Source organism: Carcharodon carcharias, chromosome 31 (assembly GCF_017639515.1).
Source record: "Carcharodon carcharias isolate sCarCar2 chromosome 31, sCarCar2.pri, whole genome shotgun sequence".
Taxonomy (NCBI): domain Eukaryota; kingdom Metazoa; phylum Chordata; class Chondrichthyes; order Lamniformes; family Lamnidae; genus Carcharodon; species Carcharodon carcharias.
In genome coordinates, this window is record NC_054497.1 from 7,150,814 (window position 1) to 7,160,335 (window position 9,522).

The following is a 9,522-nucleotide window of genomic DNA, read 5'->3' on the forward strand; positions in this document are numbered from 1 at the left end:
ACCTGGTGGGTGATGAACGCTTTCAAATTATATAAGTTAAAAATGTTTGTTATATCAGAGGCGTAACCAGGATTTCCATGAAGCTTATTTGATGGGAATGATAGATTTGTCTGCTCATGTTAGTTATTTAGCCTTTGAGTTTGTTGATCTTATCTTGACAGTCATGAGGGAAGTGGCTGGGTACAACTAGTTTTGGTTCGGTCCCAGATTCTATTTGTTGTCCACTGGCTCCTTGCTGGAAAGAATGCATGTTTAACTTTCAAAGGAAGACAAGATCGGGCAGGCTGTGATGGCCAAATTTCCTTTTGATGCTCAATGTTTTGACTCAAAAATGAAGACTATCAAAGGACAATGGAGTCACACAGCAAGAATTGTCACCTTTAAGAGAAAGAGGCCAAAAGTAAAATACTTCTTCACACAAGCCTCATAGGTTACAATGTCGGTTTGGCTTGGTGGTGGCACTTGCCCCTCAAAGGTCTTTGGTTCAAGCCCTATTCCATTGTGAAAATAGTCCGATGCTTTAGTGCTGGAGTGAGAGAATTGACAATGCCAACTTTCAGTGTGAGGGATGCCAAGGCCCTGCTATAGACGTAAAATATCTCTTGGCACTGTTAGAACAAGAGTTAAGGGTGCCTGGCAACTTTTATTCCTCACCTAAATCACTAAAACAAATTAATTGGTCATTAATCTCATTGCTGTACGTGGCACTTTCTGAGCACAAATCAGATGCTGCATTGCCTACATAACAACATCGACAATATTTTGAAAATGGTTTGGGATGTTCTGGAAAATTCAAGATGTTATATACCTGCAAGTTCTTTCTTTTTTTGCTCAAGTGCAGTAGTGATTAGAAAAATTTTCCACAGGTTGTAACAGGCCTGTAGAATCCAGAAAACTGATTCTGTATTGAACATTGTGGGTGCACTTTTCATTAATCAAGATTTCCTTGTCCATCTGTCCATGGTTGATGTCTCTTTTCCATTTCTGTTAGGATATGGCTGGTACGGATGGACTGTACCGAATTAGGATCCCAAGAAAACTGGGCAGTGAGAGCTCGACTTTGGATTATGTATCATCTTTTGTTCGAGTAGTAAGTACCAGAAAAAGTCGACACATTGCAGTTCAACCAAAAAGTGAGAAGAATGTGATTACAGGGTTTTGTTTTAATATGCAGAATTAAACCTCAGGGGCTGCTTGTGTTGTGAACTCCTGTTGTGGCTCACTTCCCGAAGGACCTTTTTAAATTGAGATATTTTCCTTTTCAGTGAGACTCCCCACCAAGTAGAACATGGTTTAAAAAAAAAAATCACTTTTTGTGTGCCAGTATCATGTCTCCCCAACTAGGTTCAGTTGTGCCGACATGTCTTGAGTGAGGTTAATACTTTGGTGTTAAATTTGGGTAGCTATGGTGGCCTACGAGGAAATGAACTGAGGCTACCCAAATTAATTCTGCTTTGTACTTTGCGGCCAGCAACCTAAAGAACCTTTTACTGATCAGTCTGTACTGGATTTCGACTCAAGTCCCAGATATGGAAGGTAAGTGTGCTGCACGATATCTTAATTGAAAAATAAATGCTAAGTATAAAGATATAAAGTAACTGTCATGTTGCATGTGTTTTGTGGCAACACTAAAAGAACTTATTTTACCTCATCTGTTGCAATGCTAAAAAGGGAAGGTGGTGGGGAACCTTATGAAGCAACAAGTTGGGACTGACAGTGATGAGGCATGAGGGTAGGGTGATGAGTGACGGCTTGCATCTATAATTCCCACAAAATGAGTGGCTATGGAGTGGTGGGAAGATGTTTAGTGGAGGTTAGCCCTTTACTAACAGAAGGCAAAAGTCAAAAAGTGAATTCAGGCTCCTAGAGATTCAGGGAATTGGGGGAGAATTGGCAAAGGTGGAACACAGAGGAGCGGAAACATTAGGAGCTAGATTTTCATCTTTCAATGAAGGTGGGTCACAAAATGTTGAATTTAGTTTTTTTTTTGCTGGAAAAACAGTTTTCCTCTGCCTTCCCGACCCCACACCATTTTCATGTGGCCTTTTTGAGGGTCGGGAAGGCCTTGGGTGCGAAACGTACAGGCATCCTTTCCATGGTCGAGGTCTGCATTGTGAGGACCACAGAAAAATAGGTTTTCCTCCTGCATTCAATTTTCGTGTGCTGATGTGGGTTTTGGAAGCCTTTAAAAAATTCACTTCCTTGGAGAGTTCATGACCACGAAGGGAAGCCTGCTGAGGAGTCGGAACAGTGTGAATAGTAAGTGTAAAATGTTTTGACACCTTCATATATCACTATTAGATGCTGTTTTGTAATGTAGGTGTGTTTTTAATGCAGTCTTCATCATGGGGATCTACTCTGCAAAAGTAAGTTGACCCTTATATTGAATATTATTGTGTAAATGTTGTCATGCATTACAGTACTTTATCTATTGGATAAAGTGCCATAATGCATTAAAGAATATAAAAAAAAACACTGGGCCGCAACTTCCTCGGAGCAGCAGTCAGTGTTGGATTGCAATTCCGTGCCCAGTTGCTTGCGTAAATTTTTTTCCGATGCTATCTTGCCCGTCCTTCCGACTCAGGCAGTGCTGATCCAGGCAGTGCAGTGTGTCCCCGGGGCCCAGCGTCGAACAAAGCGAAGGAGGCTACACCCCTTTTCAGCTGGCGCTAGCTGGTTTAAACCAGGTAAGTTGAAGATCCATTGAAAATTAAAGGTCTCTGACAAGCCAGGGAGATGGTAATGTCTAAGGTAAGTGGATAGGATTTGGGGGTGTCAGAGGTCGATGGGTTGGAGGTCAGTTGGGGGGGGAGGTCGGAGGTTGGGGTGTGGTCAAGTTGGGGGAGGGGAAGAGTTCCCATGGGGGTGGAAGGAATTCCATAGGGCGTAGATAGTCGGTGGTTGTGGGGAATCCCCCATGGGGGTCGGAGTTGTGAGGGGAGTCCAGTGGAGAGGGTGGAGGGGTCGGTTGGGTCTGTACAATAGCTACCCAGAAGTTAGAAGTGGTTTTGATCCCTCTAACCTTTTCTAGATGAATATTGGTGTAAACCAGTGGGAACCATCCAAACGTTGCAATTTAAGTTGCATTTTCAGATGCTTCCCAGTGCACTGCAATTGCCCTGGGGAAGTTTGCACTTCTGGGTAATTGCTATGCCAACCTTACCCGGGAAATTCTGATGGGAATTCCCCAGTGTATCTTTGGAGAACCCCCCCAAATATGTCGCTGGGGAGCTCGGAAGTTATGGCTCATTGTCAGCCTCTGCTGTTTATGTTGTGATTTAAATTGACCGACCGCTCTGACTGTTTAAAAAAACCCGGCTTTTGAAAGTTGAAAATAAATCTCTGCACCTGCTCCCCTAGGTTCATTGACAGGCACTCTGCTTTGAAATGGAAATAGGACATCATTCTTTTCTGTCAGCTTCAGGCAATATAATTGGAGTCTTTTGTTACAACAGCTGTAGCCATCAATTTGTCATTGTCAAACTTGGATATGTGTGGCTCTCTATTCCATCAACTAAGTCTAGTTCATAAAGTTGTAGCAAGTCTGATGGAAGCTGTATAGACCAGACCAGGTTCTGACTCTGGTCCCTGCTGAGTCCGCTGATTGCTCACCTCCCTTTATCCAGTCAGCTAGTGTTGCACTTGTGACTGCTGTCCTGAAAAGGGCACATGTGTGAATGTTGGATAGGGCAAGATCATACTGTAACTCTTTTGAGTACAAACCCATTTCCATCTGTTTCAGATGAAGTTACATTGTTTCATAGTTTGCCATTGTGAGATTTGAACTCTTGATCTCAGGGTTACAAACCCAGTACCATAACCACTTGGCTATTTAGGCCAAGCATAAGATCATACTGTACATGCCTTTGATGCCTCCACTGTTGAATAACCTACTGGTGACTAGATGCAGTCATTGAAGAATGATCACGTTACCAAAGTACTAGAAAGTGCCAGCTGTGGAATTGTATCCCAACAACTGTTCAACATATTTATTAACGACTTAGGTGATGGAATAGAGAGCCACACACTCAAGTTTGAGAATGTCACAAAGATAGGTGACATTTTAAGCAGTGTGGATGAAGCATAAAATCATAATGAAGCATAAAATCATAACATTGAGTAAGTGAATGGACAAAACTGGCAAATGTGAGGCCACCCACTTTGGACGTAAAAGGATAGATCGGAGCACTTCCCAAAAGGTGAAAACCTACAAAGAGTGGAGGCCCAAAGAGATTTAGGGGTCCATGTTCAGAGATCATTAAGATGTTATGAACCAGGTGCAGAAAACCTGATATTGAATTAGGTCATAATAATAAATATCCTCTTTTAATTTCTATGATTCTTAGCTTCCCAAGGGTGGTCCTTTAATGATTTCTTTCAACTCAAGCAGCAGGGTTGAGATCTTATCATCTGAACTCTCTCCAACTTTAGCTGCCAAATTAAAAATTTAGGAATTCACTTCTCCATCCAAGGCTAATGGAAACTAGCCTTTATATCTAGAAGATTAGAATGCAAGGGGTAGAAGTATGCCACAGCTTTCTAAGGCCCTCTTTTTACCACCCAGTTAACTGGAGTATTGTGTTCAGTTATGGGCACCATACCTTAGGGAGGATACATTGGCCTTGGAGGGCGTGCAGTGTGGATTTACCAGAATAACACCTGAACTCTTTTAGGAGGAGAGATTACACAAGTTAATTTAAAAGTTTAAGGGGAATTTGATTGAAGTTTTCAATAAATTATGGGGAATTGATAAGATAGATGGGAGAGAAACTATTTCCCTTGGTTGGGGCATCTAGGACTAAAGGGCATAGCCTAAAAATCAAATCTTTAAGGAGTGGAGTTCTACATGCAAAGAGTGGTGGAAATATTTAATTCTTTTCTGCAAATGATAATTGATGCTAGGCAAGTTATTAATTTTAAATCTGAGATTGAAAGATTTTTGTTAACCAAAGGTATTAAGGGATATAGGGGCAAAGGAGCATATGTAGAGTTAGGTCACTGATAAGCCATGATCTCACCGAATGGCAGAATAGGCTCCAGGAGCAAAATGGCTTACTCTTGTTCCTCTATTCCTAGAATCACTGACATAGTCAGGGAAAAAGTTGACTCTATAAGGGAAGTAAACTTATTGTAAAAATTCCAACAGGCTCAATGTGTTTCTATTTCCAAAGTACCAAATATGAGGATGGCAGAATATTGTCAGGAGGCTTCAAAAATGGATCATTCCTATATTTTTCAATTTGAACTCAAGGATTTTGATCTAGGATTGTTGAGTGAAGTGGAAGGTTGTTCAATTATAGACTTTATTGCTGGTTCGTGCCTGGCTGCTGGTAACCTGATTTTGTTTATGGCATTCCTGATGTTGTTGTCACCTCCCCAAAGGTAGCAAATCACAGACCAAAGCTGTTACGCTTGTGTGAATTTAACACTCTTGTTCACGAAATGCAACAGATAAAAACGGAAAGAGAATACACATCTTAATAGATGGCAATGCTTTGGCATCTGCCTGTTGGTAAAACTGTCCACTCCTGTTAATTGTGCGACTGATTTTTCCATTGGCTAGACAGGGTATCTGTGGGTTACCCGCACAGATTGAATACAGTTGCTTAGTTGTAGTCCTCTACTGGTCTGCTAAAACATGCTCACTAGTTGCTCCTCCCTCTCCCTCCGTTTTCTGGTAGAGACCTAATAGGCATTTGAAATGACAAGACTCAAGAATTGAAACGTGAGAGATATAAAATGTCACTTTGATGCATTATTCTTATAAATGGTTTCCCCCTTGTTTCCTACTTTAGAAAAGCATACAAGAATTCTGTTTTCAGTTAAGCTTCTCAATGTAATCTCAGACACTTCTTCCTATCTCCCCCTGGACCATGACCGCACCACTGGACCTAAAGCAATTGGCCAAAATTTTTCGGCCCTGTGGGCGTCACGGCGAGTGGAGAACAACATGGTGAGATGGCCAAAAATCGATTTCATGCTGTTGTAAAACCAGTTTGCGATCGTTTGCTTCACCCGTCAATGGCTTGCCGTACATTGGGAACCCAATTTCAATATTTTGACATCTCATTATAAGCCCTGCTCACCGGAATCATCCCTCACGCTGGATCATTCGGGCACGTTGCTGTGATTGCACACCAATGCATTTCACAACTATACATAAGCAATGTGTAACTGGCGAGCTGCGCTTCACTTGGGACTTTGAGGTTTGTTTGCCTACTTTGCTTTGGGCAGCACTCACGGCCATCAGCACCAGGCTTTGCAGGCAGCACCACATCACTTTTAGGGGGGCTCATGAGCAGGCCTCTACCTACCAGGCTAGCTGTAAGGTGGGGTGGCTTTTCAACAGCTGCAGGGCTAGGGCTTTCTTAGAGAAAGGGGAGAAGTGGCTGCAGGACGAGGACTCTACTGGGGAAGGGAGTTATCTCAGGATGTGTGTGAAGTCACATATTGATATGTGCAAGTGGCCTCAAAATGGTGAGGGCTGAGGAGGCAGTCTCCAGAGGACGAGAGGTCAGATGGAGATGTGAGGGTGTGTGTGAGAGAGGGAGTGATGATGTCCTTGGGCAGTGAGTGAGTGAGATGCCAGTGAATGTGTGATGGCCTTGTGAGTGTGAGAGTTTAGAGCGATGAGATGGTTGCCTTACCCTGGCAACATGGATGAGATCATTTATCTGTTTTCTGCACTGGATGGCCGACCTCTTGTGTGCAGCGTTGGCACTCACCACCTCCCAAGCAGGAATGGTGAGACTGATGGGCCTCCTGCAGTCAGAGCGGGAGTAGAGGACATCATGGCGGGCCTCTCTGGCGTCCAGAAGGTGTCCCAGGGATGCGTCACCGAATTGGGGGGCTGCACTCTTCTTGGCTTTTGGGGCCATGTCCCACCGGAGCAGTGCTGGGCTGCAAGCGTTGAGAAGCATGTGCGTGGCTGCAATTTAAATATGGCGCCTTGAGCGAGGAAGCGGCAAGATAACGGTGTGGCGGGCAAATTGGAGGCTGCCAGTGAGATGGCGCATTTCCTGTGGCTGCATAATTAACGAGATGGGAATGGGGCGATTATGGCGTGAAAACCTGCCATTGTGGCCGGAGGGTAAAATGACTTTTTTCCTGTCTGTTACCACATTTTGTGCAAATCTGGGACAATTCTGCCTATTGTTTCCTGGATTGTCACTGACCACATCTCCTCTGGAGATCTTCTCTCCAGAGCTTCCAACCTCATAGTCCCCCAACCCTATACTTCTACCTTCTTCCCAAAATCCACAAACAGACTGTCCTGGCAGACCCATTGTGTCAGCCTGTTCCTGCTACATGGAACTCATTTCTTCCTATCTTGACTCCATTTTCTCTCCCCTTGTCCAGTTTCTTCCCACCTACATTCACAATTTCTCTGACGCCTTACATCATATCAGCAATTTCCCGTTTCCTGATCCTAAACACTGCCTCTTCACTATGGACGTTCAGTCCCTCTGCATCTCCAACCCCCACCAGGACGTTCTGAGGGCTCACTGCTTTTTCCTTGAACAGAGGCCCAAACAATCCCCATCCACCACCACTTTCCTCTGTCTGGCTGAACTTGATTCTCTCACTGAACAATTTCTCTTTTAACTTGTCTCACTTCCTCCAAATAAAAGGTTTGGCTATGGGTACCCGCATGGGCCCCAGTTATGCCTGTCTTTTTGTGGTGTATGTGGAACATTATTTGTTCCAGTCCTACTCAGGATCTCATCCACAACTCTTTTTTTTCCGGTACATCAATGACTGTATCGGTGCCGCTTCATGCCCTAGTCTGGACCATAAAATTTATCAATTTTTGCTTCCAATTTCCACCCCACCACTTGCCTGGATGAGTGCCGTTCCAACAACACTCAAGAAGCTTGACACCATCCAGGACAAAGCAGCCTGCTTGAGTGGCACCCCTTCCACAAACATGCACTCCTTCCACCACCAATGAACAGTGGCAGCAATATGCACCATCTACAAGGTGAACTGCAGAAACTCACCAAAGCTCCTTAGGTAGCACCTTTCAAACCCATGACTGCCAGCATCTAGAAGGTCAAGGGCAGCAGAAACATGGGCAGAATTTTTCCTGCGTCAGGTGGGCATGCGCCCGACCTGGATGAGAGTAAAATAGTGCATTATGACTTTGGGCGAGCGTCCCAATGTCATCACGCACTCTCACGATATTTCGCAAATTTGATCATTGCAAGTATAGGGCAGAAATTGCAAAGATTCTCTGCTGACACAGAACCTTATTAGAGATGACTGTTTGGAGAAAGGCTACAACGTTGTACCTCTGACTCTGGCCTGCACATGTGCCTAACAAAACTCCATGTTGTCACTGAGCCTTACAATTTCTGTCCTTGTGGATCAATAGGAACTTGCATTTATATTGAACCATGTAAATAGAAAATGCTGTTTTCTGCTTCACACTGGGAAAAATGTTTACAATGAGCTTCAGTGTTGCTTTTGCTTCAGTTTATTCCTATCCAGGCAATATTATATTCTCCAGTTCCATTAGATGTTTCATTTTTCAATGCAACCAAGAGATATCTTAATCATATTAATTTTAAAAATATCAAACAAATGAAGTGCCACTAAGAGTTGTAATGACAGGAATAATCTATTCTGTAAACTGCAGGTACTTACTGCTTATATAGCCTGATTTTTTTTGTATTTAAAAAATATATGCATATCTCTTGGGCACTGCTATCAATGAGCATCCCAGGGACTCCGCATCCCAGCATGAGTCAGTGCCAGGGGTGGCACATGACTGAAGGGCAAATAGGTGGACAAGACTACATATAAAATACAAAAGACACCAAGGGACAAAAATCATGTAGGAAAATCATTGAGGAAGATTAAGCTGCTCAGAATTAGAAAATGTGAAAGGTGAGAAGATTAAGAGTTCTAAAAATGGATCAGATGGCAAGGTTGAGGCTGCTATGAAAGAGAAGGCCTAAGGGGTCAAAATTGGTGAATATGTATTAAGGTGCAATGTACAACTGAACTGAATGTTGAGTTTTGCACTTTTTTAGAATCTTTGAATTTCAGTATGCGTTTACCATGTGTAGGGATATCTATTCAGGTAATTAAAGAAACTATATGGTCATTAGAACATATGCTCATTATATATTTATGCAATCAGGTGATTATTTGAGACAAACTGAAAATCTGACTTTCTTGGGCTGTAAGCATGTTTAAAGTGGCCTGAGCTGTACCCAAGATGTTTAGTTATGTACGTAGATTTTTTTTTTCACATTTTCAGTTGATTTGGCTGAAGGCTTTTCCTACTTGCCCATCCATTTTTTTTGCCCCTTTGTCACACTCTCCCTATCCCTTTTTCTTGGCTGCTTGGTTGTATATGGTTCCACAGGTACCAGTCACACTGCTCCATGCCCAAAAATAACTTTGACAATGAGTGTTGGTAGGCTAATATATGTCAGTATCTAGGCAGAATCATATTTAAGCCCCACCCTGTCCTTGTGCACGTCCCTTAGGGGTTGCTGGATGGTCGGGATACAA